Genomic DNA, 14794 nt, shown 5'->3' with positions numbered 1-14794 from the left:
TTGGCGGGAGGAGGGGACGGGATAGGTCAGGACACGGTGGGTCCAGTCACAGGGATGAGCCAGGGGTGGGGGGAGGGGCGGGATACGTCATGGATTGGCACAGGGTGGGGGGAAATCATAGGAATACGCCTGTGTAAGCAGAACATACATAAAACAGGGGGACTCTGAAGGTGAGGGGAGTCTGAAGTGGGACCCTGAGCCTCCATTTAACAGACTGAGCCCCAGCAACGCGTGGCAGGGCCAGCTAGTAATAATAATAAATTCATCATTTATTTTATCATGGTATGTTAGTGGAGACCCTACCTGCCTGCAGACTGCCTTTTCAGAGTGGTGCATGCTCTGCTTACCTCACACTTGGACTATTGCAATGCACTCTGTTTGGGGCTGCCTTTGAAGGTGACTTGGAAACTACAACTAATCCAGAATGCGTCCCAAGACTGGTGACTGGGAGTGGCCACCGATACCATATACCACCCATCCTAAAAGAGGTAAATTAAGTCCCTGTAGTTTCCAAGTAGAATTCAAACTGTTGGTGCTGACCTTTAAAGGCCTAAACGGCACCCCCTGCCCATCATTTAGCCTGGACACAGAGGCCCTCCTCCAAGGGTCTTCTGGTTGTTCCCTCAGTGCGAGAAGCGAATTTACAGGGAACCAGGCAGAGGGCCTTCTTGGCAGTGGCACCCTTCCTGTGGAATGCCCTCCCTTAAGATGTCAAGGAGATAAAGAATTACAAAAGTTTTAGAAGGTATTGTTTAGAGAAGTTTTTAGTGTCTGATGTTGTGTTTTTACTCTTTTTTGTTGGGAGCCACCCAGAGTGGGTGGCATACAAACAATAAAATAATAATAGATGGCTCCTCATGTTCAAATATATGAAAGGATGTCATATGGAGGAGGGAGAAAGATTGTTTTCTGCTGCTCCAGAGAAGCAGACACGGAGCAATGAATTCAAACTTCAAGAAAGAAGATTCCACCTAAACATTAGGAAGAACTTCCTGACAGTAAGAGCTGTTCGGCAGTGGAATTTGCTACCAAGGAGTGTAGTGGAGTCTCCTTCTTTGGAGGTCTTTAAACAGAGGCTTGACAGGCATATGTCAAGAATGCTTTGATGGTGTTTCCTGCTTGGCATGGGGTTGGACTGGATGGCCCTTGTGGTCTCTTCCAACTCTATGATTCTATCATCATCATCATTATCATCATCATCATCATATAAGTTTATAGTATAAAGAAACCTCCAGCTCTGAATAGCTGGAATGTAGTCTACTGTAGAAAGGGAAGAGGCACATACATTGTCCTGCCCACTTTTGCCCTTCATCCTTCCCATCCACGGGCATATGGCCCCTGGAAGGTAGCTCACAAGTGAATTTGGCCCTCAGCTCAGACTGAAAAAAGCCCCCACCCTCAATGCACAGGATATTGTCTAGACAGAGACCCATGGTGTGACTCAGTACTAAGGTGCCCTCAACCCCCCCCCATAGAAGATTTTTGGGGGTCACAAAAGACTGGGTGAGCTAGGATGGCAGACTTGACTTCTGTTAACTTAATTTTGTGGTTTTCTGAAGCTGTGCAGGGGTGATGACGGAGAGATTCAGCAGCTATTTTTTGCACTGGTCTTGAGTTAGAATGGGCTGGGCTTCTGCCCCCCAAGCCCTGTCCTGACGGCGCTGCTGCTTGCGGCGGGGATAGACTGATGTCACTGAAGTCCAACTCCCACCAGTGCCAACCAGCATGGCTAGTAGTAAAGGATGATGGGAGCTGTGGATTGCCCCACATGTATAAGAAGCAACCCTGAGCATTCTGACATCTTCATTGCAGGAGACACAACTTTTTCTATATTCAGCTGAGCTAGAATGAATCAAATATACCAAAAGTCCAAGCGCATTCCTCCTTGTTGATGGTTGACTGAGGTTACAATCCTGTGCATTCTTACCTGAGAGTAAGCCCTACTGACCATAAAACAACTTCTTGTAGACATGTATAGCATGGCTCTATCTGTGGCATAAACTTCGGACAAACCTTTTTCTGCACTAGGAGAAAAAGGCTGGGTGAGAGATACAGTATTGTATTCCTCTCTTAGGCAATGTTCCAAGGGTTGTATGACAATGGCGGGCACAACCAGAACCCAAAAGTAAATGGAACAATGGCTTGTACAGTAGGCTATAGTACACCAAAACCAAGATCAAGTTCAGTCTATAATTTTTATTGTGATGACCCACGCTTTAGCAGCAGGTCCCAGGGCAGGTTAGAATCATTTAAAATTCAGTACTGTACAGTCATACTTCACGTTGCGTCCGCTTCAGGTTGTATCTTTTCAGCTTGCGAATGCGGCAAACCCAGAAGTGTTTACTTCCATGTTTTGCCGCACGTGCAGAAGTGCTCTATCGTGCTTTGTGCATGCATAGAAGCGCTGCTCTGGTTGCGAACTTTTCGGGGTGCGAATGGCACCCCGGAACGGATCATGTCCGCAACCAGAGGTACCACTGTATTAAAAACAGTGGAATCAGACTGCAGTCACAGGAATGGGGTGAGCCTTGAAGTCACATTGTTCAGGTGTGTCTGCATATACGCACAACCCTCCATTCTTCAGTCAGGCAGAAGCACTCAAGGAGGACACAAAGTGGGAGTGGAAAGGGGTGTGGTCTGGGAAGAGGGGTGTGCCTTGCAGAGAAGGAGTGGCTTAGGAAGAGACCCGAGGGCCACATCTGGCCCTCCGGTCCTGAGATTTCCCCCTTCCTGATATTTGTAGTGCAATTCTTAAGCGCTCAAAGTGATTTTCTTAAATCTCCAGTTATTCTCACAGTAACCCTCTCAGGTAGGCTGATGATATTAACCACATATTGCAGCTTGTGTAGGTTGGCCTTGAATTGTTATTATGTTATTATTATTTATTAAGTTTATATAATGCCCGTGGCGCTGTGGTTAAACCACTGAGCCTAGGGCTTGCTGATCAGAAGGTCGGCGGTTCGAATCCCTGTGACGGGGTGAGCTCCCATTGCTTGGTCCCAGCTCCTGCCAACCTAGCAGTTCGAAAGCACGTCAAAATGCAAGTAGATCAATAGGAACCGCTACAGCGGGAAGGTAAACGGCGTTTCCATGTGCTGCTCTGGTTTGCCAGAAGCGGCTTTGTCATGCTGGCCACATGACCTGGAAGCTATACGCCGGCTCCCTCGGCCAATAATGAGTGCGCAACCCCGAGATGAGTGCGCAACCCCAGAGTCGGTCACGACTGGACCCTGGTCAGGGGTCCCTTTACCTTTACCTATAGCCACGCTACACAAGATAAAATCACAATATAAAAACGCAAAATGTATAATCAAAACAAGGCAGCTCAGTGAAGTCCCTCGCATACCCTTCTCCATCCATCATCCAGACAAGGAAGAGACATGATCAGAATTCAAGGAGGACATATTCCAGCCAGGCAAAACAACTGGAAAAAGGGGGTGCAGGTGAGGCATGTGACCTAGGGAAAGTTCTGAGGGCCAGATAGAGAGGTATGGAGGGCCACAATGGGATTCTGGGTCTCTCTGTTCCTTATCCCTAATGGTTCCTGGGTCTGAAAAGGTTGACTACGACTGTCCTGCAGGATACATTCTTGGTTGTATCATTGTAGGATAGGATGTTGTTCAGAGCTTAGGGTGCACACCTCCACTTCCTTATTTTTAGGTGTGTTTTGGGGTCACCCCAGGTTTAATAGCATAGAACTAACAAACAGGCTTTGACTGAAGACCATTCTTCTGCATTGCACATGGGACAGCTCCTCAATCATGGAGGTGTATTAGCTATGGGATAGTTAGGTCATATAAGCATCAGCTTCTTATCAAGCCTCTGCACTTTTAAAAGTTTATTCTTGTTATTTCTGAAATACATGCAATAGACAAACATAGACAACAGCAATCATATTATGGCTGATCCCTAAATGGGGATGCATAGAGAAAACAGCAGTCTTGAAAGGTATCAGACATTTATATTCATTTCTTAAAGAATTCAGTCCAGTTATAGTGGAGAGCGTGCTTTGTTTTGAACTTTTGTCGGAATCTGGAATGGGGAGCTAATAAGCCACTTAGACCATGTGAAAAATGAACTATTTTGTTGTGTCTGGCATGCTCTGGTCCATGGGGTCACGAAGAGTCGGACACGACTAAACAACTAAACAACAACAACGAAGCAGTCAGTGTCTGTATCTTGGGTTAAGAACATAAAAATACCCTGATGGATCAGGTCAAAGGCCCACTTAGTTCAGCCACCTGTTCTCACAATGGCCAACCAGACGCTCCAATGGGAAGCCTGCAAGCCGGACCTGAGGGAAAAAAGCAGCTTGTGATTCCCTGCAACTAGCATTTAGAGGCATATACCGTATTTACCAGGGGACGCGGGTGGCACTGTGGTCTAAACCACTGAGCCTCTTGGGCTTGCTGATCAGAAGGTCGGCAGTTCGAATCCCCATGACGGGATGAGCTCCCATTGCTCGGTCCCAGCTCCTGCCAACCTAGCAGTTCGAAAGCACACCAAAAAGTGCAAGTAGATAAATAGGTACTGCTCCAGTGGGAAGGTAAATGCCATTTCCGTGTGCTGCTCTGATTTCGATGTGACATTGCGCCAGAAGCGGCTTAGTCATGCTGGCCACATGACCCAGAAAAACTGTCTGCGGACAAATGCCAGCTCCCTCAGCCTGTAAAGCGAGACGAGCGCCGCAACCCCAGAGTCATCTGCGACTGGACTTAACTGTCAGGGGTCCTTTACCTTTAAGTTGATCGTAGAATCATAGAGTTGGAAGAGACCACAAGGGCCATCCAGTCCAACCCCCTGCCAAGCAGTAAACACCATCAAAGTAATCTTGACATATGGCCTCCGCTTAAAGACCTCCAAAGAAGGAGACTCCACCACACTCCTTGGCAGCAAATTCCACTGCTGAACAGCTCTTACTGTCAGGAAGTTCTTCCTAATGTTTAGGTGGAATCTTCTTTCTTGAAGCTTGAATCCATTGCTCCGTGTCCGCTTCTGTGGAGCAGCAGAAAACAACCTTTCACCCTCCTCTATATGACATCCTTTCATATATTTGAACATGGCTACCATATCACCCCTTAACCTTCTCTTCTCCAGGCTAAACATACCCAGCTCCCTAAGCCATTCCTCATAAGGCATCGTTTCCAGGCCTTTGACCATTTTGGTTGCCCTCTTCTGGACACGTTCCAGCTTGTCAGTATCCTTCTTGAACACTGGTGCCCAGAACTGGACACAGTACTCCAGGTGAGGTCTGACCAGAGCAGAATACAGTAGTACTGTACTATTACTTCCCTTGATCTAGCTGGATGTTGAAGGGGAAAATGAGCTTTGGGAATGGGGGGTATGGAGTCTTTGAGTTACGGCCACGGCAAACCTGGAAGTGTATACTTCTGGGTTTCACCACACACATGTGCACAACTGCGCCACGTACATGCGCAGAAGTGCGCCTCTATTTATGTTATTTTCGGGGTGCGAACGGACCCCCGGAACGAATTAAGTTTGTATCCGGAGGGTCCACTGTACTGTACTGTATTTACACAAATCTAAAGCACCATTGAATCTAATGCGCACCTCAGTTTTCAAAGCCTTGAAACCAAAAAAGTATTTGCTGGCAAATGTAAATGCGTCCTCAAATCTAATGCATACCCTAATTTTCACGACATATTTTGGCCAAAAAAGGTGCGCATTACATCACCTACATTCTGTGGCAGCAAATTTCCAGTTTATAATTCTGTGTTGTGCTAGGTATTTCCTATTGCTTGCCCTGTATCTTCCAATATTCAGCTTCATTGGATTACTGCAGGTTGTAATACAATGAAAAAGGTGGGGGGGTGTAACGTTGTCCAGTTTTATGCACCTCTGTATTGTCTCCTTACTACCTTTTTATACGGACTAAAAAAGCCCCAACTGTTCCGACTAAACGACTAAACAACAACAATCAGGGAAACAGGTGGCGTTGTGGGTAAAACCACTGAGCTTAGGGCTTGCTGATCAGAAGGTCGGCGGTTTGAATCCCTGCGAGAGGGTGAGCTCCCATTGCTCAGTCCCAGCTCCTGCCCACCTAGCAGTTCGAAAGCACATCAAAGTGCAAGTAGATAAATAGGTACCGCTCCAAGCGGGAAGATGAGCGGCATTTCCGTGTGCTGCTCTGGTTCACCAGAAGTGGCTTAGTCATGCTGGCCACATGACCTGGAAGCTGTACGCAGGCTCCCTCGGCCAATAACGCGAGATGAGCGCCGCAACCCCAGAGTCAGTCATGACTGGCCCTAATGGTCAGGGGTCCCTTTACCTTTAATAACAGTCCTTTCTGCCTCCCAACGGTGGCCATATCTCACCAAACGCTAGAGGATCACCTGTGTTGAATCATCAGGGTCATATCCTGCCTTCCTCAGTAGAATCCAATGCATTGAGTTGATCATGAGACTGGACACCAGGAGGTGCTACTCAGCAGTCTGAATCACTCTGCAGGCTTGGGGGAAGAGCATGCCTCCTCATCCTTCCCACCTGGGAAATGGGGAAAGAAGCATTTGTCTGTTTCATAACCAGGGGTTACAGGTTATTCATGGCCATCTTCTTGGGTTCCTGACCCATAGGGGTTGTTTTAAGGATATTCCTATGTGTGTACCACCCCCACCTCCCAAGGACCAGATTCAGGTATCTAACTGGCAATATGAAAGGTGTTTTCCCAAAGCAACATTACTTTATTTTACAAAATGAGCAATTCATCACAGTAAGCTGTAGTTTCGTTCACCAGCTCAAACTTCACAGATCTTTCTGAGTGGTCTACAACCAGTGCTATTTTTCTAGAGAACAAGGTGCTGGAACTCACAAGGAACCCCTCCCTTGTTCTCTTAGAATGGCAATGGCGCCCACCTGAGAGGTGCTGCAACTGAGTTCCAGCTGAGAAAAAGCCCTGTCTACCACCATTTAATTTAATTGATCCTTAATAGTCATGTCTATTAATTTTAATGGGAGTGCTCATGGCAAACATTGGCTACAATCCTGTTTTTTGAAGAGAAAGGGCTGATGTCAGCCCCAGTCAATGCCCTTTAGCCCTTCATGCGGGAATAGGTAGGAAGATGAGGCAGATAAGAAGAGGGACCACTCTTTTGATTTTGCTATATTCCTGCCTTTACAAAGACAACTGCAACAATTTACAAGCAGAGGGAGCAGCGTTCATATATGACAGGCATGGATCGCGATCTACCAGTAGATCGCGAGGAAGTTTCTGGTAGCTCGCAGGTAGATCGTGGGTTCCTTAGTGCTTGCCAGCCTAAAAGAAAAAAAGAGCTCTCCCCCTTAAAAAAAACACAAAAAAACCTCAACAACTCTTGTCCCCCCCCTCCAAAGCTCAATAGCCACGGGCAATTGCAGAATTGTAGGGAGAGCTCCTTCCCTCTTGCCGATATAGAACTCACCAGTATGTGTGTGTGAGTGCGTGGCGCATAATGGCTTGCTCCTCCTCCCACATGCCAGCGGAAAGATCCCCGGCTCCCTTAAAAAAACCCAAGTCTACTTTCCCACTCCTCTTCTCTTTACATTCAAATGGATAAGCATGTAATGAATCAATCAAAACTCATAATTTGGAGGTTTTTAACAAGAAGCAACAGCAAGTGAGCCAGGAAGGGGCAGACAGGAGCCACGGGAGCCACGGCTCCTGAGAGGATGACCTGCGCAGCTTTGCCAGTGCCCCTGCGAGGGCTCTGGGTACTTGGGAGTCGGGGGTGGGGGGCACCGGTGCTCCTGGCTGGAGGAGGCAAGCAAGCAAACAAACAAGGGAGGGAAGCCGGCAGGAAAGGCTGAGGCGGGAGGAGGTGACAGGAGCAGCAACAGACTCACTACTCAGTCTTCATTATATGTCCTCCCCTCAGGACTCACTACTCACGCTCCAATATTTTTGTACTTCTGCAAACTTTGGGGGCAAATAACCTTCTCCTTGGGCATGAATGGGGTACACTCTGTTGGCACAGGTCTCACTCTTCTGTGATCACCCTACAGCCCCTTGAATGCACTGCTTTTAAAGCCAGCAAGTTCTGGGGAAGCAGTTGCATTAGCCCAGTCTTCTCCAACCTGCTGTCTTTCAGGGGGTTCTGGACTACGAAGCCCCAGGGGCCAATGGAAGCTGTAGTCCAAAACTTACACAGGGGCACCAGGTGGGTGAAAACCACAGATCATTCCATCAGGCAAGGGCTCCTTAATATTCTCTCCTATCACCCCACCACCACCCGCCTGCTGCTGCCACTCTAGGCAGGAGTCTCGCTGATTCTGCTTCTCAACTTCCCCATGAAATGCACATCATCCCCTTTACCTGCCTGCCTTCCCTCCTCTTGAACCCTCAAAAGGTTGTTTTAACTATCCTATGCTGGTACGGTAATACAAGTAGTAATTTTATGTGTATTGGGATTTCCTGAGGGGCATTTGGGAGGGGGGATGCTGCTGTGTTGTTGGTTTTTTTGGGGGGGGGACTTTGCGGATACATAGGAGTTTAATAGGGACAATTTTATGATCTGAAGGTGGTCTGCCTGGAAAACAACACTGCAACAATTGTCTTTATGTGTGTGTATTTGCTTCCCACCTTTAGAACTCATGTTTTGGTTCTACTGGTACTTATTTGTGTGAATCTGCATTTCCATATTTTAAAATGACAAAGAGTAAGCAACGTTCAAACATGACAGATTCTCTGAAGCTGGCCCTGACACAGTACTCGCCTGATATCAAACAGTTGGTTACTGAAATGGTGACACAGATGTCACACTAACAATGGATGAAGGCATGTATTTTTAAAGAAATCTTGATAGGTAGGTTAATGGAGTGGGTAAAGGAGTTTGTGCTGCGTACAGTTTTGTGAGTGCTTTTATGCAACTCTCTCCCAAGAAGTCTCTAAAAGTTTCTGTTGTCCTCTGTAAGAAAAGTATTTGGGCAGTGCTGCCCCCCAAAAGGTTACCAAATCTGGTCACCCCCCTTTCCTTCACCCTAAAAAAGCTCAACAACTTTGAGCTGAACCCCCAAAAATGGGGGTAGATCACCACCAGATTTTAATTCTGAAAGTAGATCACAGTCTCTTGGGAGTTGGCCACCCCTGATATATGATATTATGAGGTTCTGGGGGGACTAGATCTCCCTAAATGTGTTTGTGATTTAGTAAAAATTAGAATTAATCAAAGTTTGATTAAACTTTGTCGAGCAGGGAACCCCCCTGGATTTATGCTAATGAGCCAACCCAGCTCCTAGAGGTATCTGAATGGGCCATGATTAAAGGTAAAGGTACCCCCGACAGTTAAGTCCAGTTGCAGACGACTCTGGGGTTGCACACTTATCTTGCTCTATGGGCTGAGGGAGCCGGCGTTTGTCCACAGACAGCTTCCAGATCATGTGGCCAGCATGACTAAGCCGCTTCTGGCGAACCAGAGCAGCGCACGGAAACACCGTTTACCTTCCCACTGGAGCGGTGCCTATTTATCTACTTGCACTTTGACGTGCTTTCGAACTGCTAGGTTGGCAGGAGATTAGCCCATTCAGGAAACCAACAGAGGGCAACAGCCAGGCAAGGGGGAGTTGGGCCCCTTCTTTGCTGGGTGCTAGTAGGCGGAGGCAAAAGCCAGGTTTAATGTTCCAATTTTTAATGATATATGCTGAAGGGAGGTCCTGGGAGTCACTTAACAGCGAGAAGGAGAAGGAGAGGCAGAACTCCAAGTGAGTTGGGGATGACAGGCTCAAACAATGAGATATAGAGGAAGGCTTTTTGCTGCCCTTGGAAGTGAATGCTGCACTTATGGGAGAAGCAGCCAGACCCTCACAGCACATGAATGCTCAGAAATCCCTCCATCTAGGTGCAGGTTGTATATACTGTATGTGTAAATAAAACCATACGTCATAAAGACATCAGTCTCTATTGCACCTCATTCTCCAAAAGGGAACACAGACCCTGGCAAACGACTCTGCAACCCCTGGAATCTCGCACTGATCATGGAACTTGGTGTTGCAAGTAACACACACACACACACTCACCTGCAGCATGTTCATCTAAAATCCTGTGTCAGGTAAAATGCACTTTTACAACAAGTACTCATTAGCTAACTTCTGCTAATTATAGGGAGGAGCTATGACCACCCCTCCCACGAGTGTTGGTGATTTCAGCAGTGACAGCTCACACATTTCCTCCACGAGGGCCGGAAACTTGAGCAGTGAGTTTCTCAAGATTGCTGAATTCTCAGCTTGATCTCAAATGCAGTGCTGCCCTGACCCGTTGCATGGGCAGAACAACTTCTGTGGGTCCCCTTATCTTGCAAGAAGCAAGGGGTGCCAACTGAGAATGCTCCCAAGCTGCCTCCAATCTTGAACAACCCTGTGCAAAGTTAGAATCACAGTCGGTGGGTTGGAGCACTGGTTTTGTAGCCTCAGTTATTAGTATTGAACCTGTTGGCTGATTTGAGAAACCTTGATTAATCACTGAGGATCATACTCAATTAAGCTCCACTCAGAGTCAAGCCACTGAAAATTATGGACCTAAGTTTGTCATATTCATTAACTTCAATGGGTCCACTCTGAGTAGAACTTAGTTGGAATACAACTCTGTTTTAGTTGATTAACTGTTTCATTGATTAATCCTGTATCCCTTTTTGCCTGTCAAAAACTACAAACGGTCCAAAGTGAGGAGAGCATCCTTTGTTTGTAAAAGATGGACACATAGCAGCACTTGTTTAAGTTGTGGGTCAAGACACAGTGTTGTTAACTAACAGGGTGGGGGGGGGGGGAGAGAGAGAGAGAGAGAGAGAGAGAGAGAGAGAGAGAGAGAGAGAGAGAGAGAGAGAATATAATGCCTCTTTTCATATGTCACCAGTCACCCATGCACTGGTGTTGCACATGTGAGTGCAGGTATCATATTAGAAGAGGTTTCCTCTCTGCTAAAGGAAGAGGGAATGGAACGAATGGAACGCGGATGGCGCTGTGGTCTAGACTCTAAACCACGGAGCCTAGGGCTTGCTGATCGGAAGGTTGGCGGTTCGAATCTCAGCGACGGAGTGAGCTCCCGTTGCTCGGTCCCTGCTCCTGCCAACTTAGCAGTTCAAAAGCACATCAAAGTGCAAGTAGATTAATAATTACTGCTCCGGCAGGAAGGTAAACGGCGTTTCTGTGCAGTGCTCTGGTTCGCCAGAAGCTGCTTAGTCATGCTGGCCACATGACCCGGAAAAATTGCGGACACACATCTGCTCCCTCAGCCTGTAAAGCGAGATGAGCGCCACAACCCCAGAGTCGTCCGCGACTGGACTTAACTGTCAGGGGTCCTTTACCTTTTTAAAGGAAGATGGAATGTCTCTTCTTGGAAGAGACTCTGCTGTGTGGGGTTCTATTTATGTGTCACAGCCTGCATCCTCTTAAAAGAGACATTCTGTGCCAAGAGAGTGCCCCTCCTCAGATAGCACCCCTCACTCCCCTGCATTGCCTGTAGGTCTCACAACAAGCCTTGTGTTCGGAAGTGGCATTCTCAGGGAATAAAGCCTCTAAGACAGGGCTCGCCGCCTGAAGCTCTTTCAATTCACAATAGTCAATTAATTTTGTCATTAATTGATATGGTTCCATGTTTATTTTATGAATGCTTAATTTTATTTTATTTTTGCTAGGGGCTAACAGATCTGCTTGCATCACTTCCCTTGAACATAGCCAGGATTCTTTTGGGTGGGGGGACAGGCCTTTTGTTAGAGGGGGTAGAACCTCAGTTTGTATTTTTATTGATTTTTATTGATTTGGGGGGGAGCTGCCCCTCTCTGCCCCCCCGGCTATGCCCTATCCCTTTAATCCCTTTGCTCTTCACCCACCCCCCTGGCCAAACCTTGCTCCCTTTACACCTTGCCCACTTCCTTACCTATTCCCCCATTGCTGGCTTGGCTTGGCCCAAGCTCCACTACCCACCTCACCTTTAAAAGACCTGGAGGTGCTTCACAGTGTGGCTTGCTAAACTGGTGTATGTAGTGCCGCCACCCCAACCCACCCCGGTAACGCTGCTGCAGGCACATTTAACAGAGGTTGGGAAGAGGCACATCACAGCATGCAAACCACAGAGCATGTTGTTGTTGTTGTTTAGTCGTTTAGTCGTGTCCGACTCTTCGTGACCCCATGGACCAGAGCACGCCAGGCACTCCTGTCTTGCACTGCCTCCCGCAGTTTGGTCAAACTCATGTTCGTAGCTTCGAGAACACTGTCCAACCATCTCGTCCTCTGTCGCCCCCTTCTCCTAGCGCCCTCAATCTTTTCCAACATCAGGGTCTTTTCCAAGGATTCTTCTCTTCTCATGAGGTGGCCAAAGTATTGGAGCCTCAGCTTCACGATCTGTCCTTCCAGTGAGCACTCAGGGCTGATTTCCTTAAGAATGGATAGGTTTGATCTTCTTGCAGTCCATGGGACTCTCAAGAGTCTCCTCCAGCACCATAATTCAAAAGCATCAATTCTTTGGCAATCAGCCTTCTTTATGGTCCAGCTCTCACTTCCATACATCACTACTGGGAAAACCATAGCTTTAACTATACGGACCTTTGTAGGCAAGGTGATGTCTCTGCTTTTGAAGATGCTGTCTAGGTTTGTCATTGCTTTTCTCCCAAGAAGCAGGCGTCTTTTAATTTCGTGACTGCTGTCACCACCTGCAGTGATCAAGGAGCCCAAGAAAGTAAAATCTCTGACTGTCTCCATTTCTTTCCCTTCTATTTGCCAGGAGGTGATGGGACCAGTGGCCATGATCTTGGTTTTTTTGATGTTGAGCTTCAGACCATATTTTGCACTCTCCTCTTTCACCCTCATTGCAGTATACTGCTATTTCATTTTTTTTAAATATAGCTAACAACGATTAAAATACACAAGAGCAATGTAAAAAATTAAGCAAGCCACCAGCTGACTGTTACAGAACAGTATTTTTTTCCTAATTGTCCTCATAATGGTCATATAAATCAAATTGAGTTTTTTGTTGGATTGTCGAATTATGTTTCAAAATGATTTAGTATTTGACTGTTATTGTAACAATTGATTCACATTTTTATTGCTCAGTTGTCAGCCACTTTGAGCATGTTTATAGGGAATGTAGCATACAAATTTAAATAATAAATAAAATGTTTCCCACATTCATCTTAATTGTTCGGGGTAGTTTTTTTTTAAAAAAAAAAAACGTTTCTGATTATCTGGGAGTGCATTTTAGCTGATCAAAACTTTTTTAAAATTGATTTGCCAGCTGATGAGCCCATTCCAACATGGCAGTTTTCATTCCTTTACGTCAGGGGTGGCCAACTCCCAAGAGACTGTGATCTACTTTCAGAATTAAAATCTGGTGGTGATCTACCCCCATTTTTTGGGGTTCAGCTCAAAGTTGTTGAGCTTTTTTAGGGAGAAGGAAAGGGGGGTGACCAGATTTGGTAACCTTTTGGGGGGCAGCACTGCCCAAATACTTTTCATACAGAGGACAACAGAAACTTTTAGAGACTTCTTGGGAGAGAGTTGCATAAAAGCACTCACAAAACTGTACGCAGCACAAACTCCTTTACCCACTCCATTAACCTACCTATCAAGATTTCTTTAAAAATACATGCCTTCATCCATTGTTAGTGTGACATCTGTGTCACCATTTCAGTAACCAACTGTTTGATATCAGGCGAGTACTGTGTCAGGGCCAGCTTCAGAGAATCTGTCATGTTTGAACGTTGCTTACTCTTTGTCATTTTAAAATATGGAAATGCAGATTCACACAAATAAGTACCAGTAGAACCAAAACATGAGTTCTAAAGGTGGGAAGCAAATACACACACATAAAGACAATTGTTGCAGTGTTGTTTTCCAGGCAGACCACCTTCAGATCATAAAATTGTCCCTATTAAACTCCTATGTATCCGCAAAGTCCCCCCCCCCAAAAAAAACCAACAACACAGCAGCATCCCCCCTCCCAAATGCCCCTCAGGAAATCCCAATACACATAAAATTACTACTTGTATTACCAGCATAGGATAGTTAAAACAACCTTTTGAGGGTTCAAGAGGAGGGAAGGCAGGCAGGTAAAGGGGATGATGTGCATTTCATGGGGAAGTTGAGAAGCAGAATCAGCGAGACTCCTGCCTAGAGTGGCAGCAGCAGGCGGGTGGTGGTGGGGTGATAGGAGAGAATATTAAGGAGCCCTTGCCTGATGGAATGATCTGTGGTTTTCACCCACCTGGTGCCCCTGTGTAAGTTTTGGACTACAGCTTCCATTGGCCCCTGGGGCTTCGTAGTCCAGAACCCCCTGAAAGACAGCAGGTTGGAGAAGACTGGGCTAATGCAACTGCTTCCCCAGAACTTGCTGGCTTTAAAAGCAGTGCATTCAAGGGGCTGTAGGGTGATCACAGAAGAGTGAGACCTGTGCCAACAGAGTGTACCCCATTCATGCCCAAGGAGAAGGTTATTTGCCCCCAAAGTTTGCAGAAGTACAAAAATATTGGAGCGTGAGTAGTGAGTCCTGAGGGGAGGACATATAATGAAGACTGAGTAGTGAGTCTGTTGCTGCTCCTGTCACCTCCTCCCGCCTCAGCCTTTCCTGCCGGCTTCCCTCCCTTGTTTGTTTGCTTGCTTGCCTCCTCCAGCCAGGAGCACCGGTGCCCCCCACCCCCGACTCCCAAGTACCCAGAGCCCTCGCAGGGGCACTGGCAAAGCTGCGCAGGTCATCCTCTCAGGAGCCGTGGCTCCCGTCCGCCCCCTCCCTCCCTCCCTCCCTCCCGGCTCAGAGAAGCCTCCCTCCCGTGGCTCCTGTCTGCCCCTTCCTGGCTCACTTGCTGTTGCTTCTTGT

General features: G+C 47.0%; 1 protein-coding gene across 1 annotated transcript in view; it reads left to right on the top strand.

Annotated features, from left to right (window-relative positions):
* Positions 1 to 14794, top strand: part of LOC132591503 (oocyte zinc finger protein XlCOF6-like) — a 126183-nt gene that overhangs the window by 62647 nt on the left and 48742 nt on the right. The gene's annotated exons all lie outside the window — the stretch shown is intronic.

Source organism: Zootoca vivipara, chromosome Z (genome assembly GCF_963506605.1).
Source record: "Zootoca vivipara chromosome Z, rZooViv1.1, whole genome shotgun sequence".
Classification (NCBI taxonomy): Eukaryota; Metazoa; Chordata; class Lepidosauria; order Squamata; family Lacertidae; genus Zootoca; species Zootoca vivipara.
Note: the sequence above shows the minus strand (reverse complement) of the source record. Positions and strands in the feature narration are given on the sequence as shown.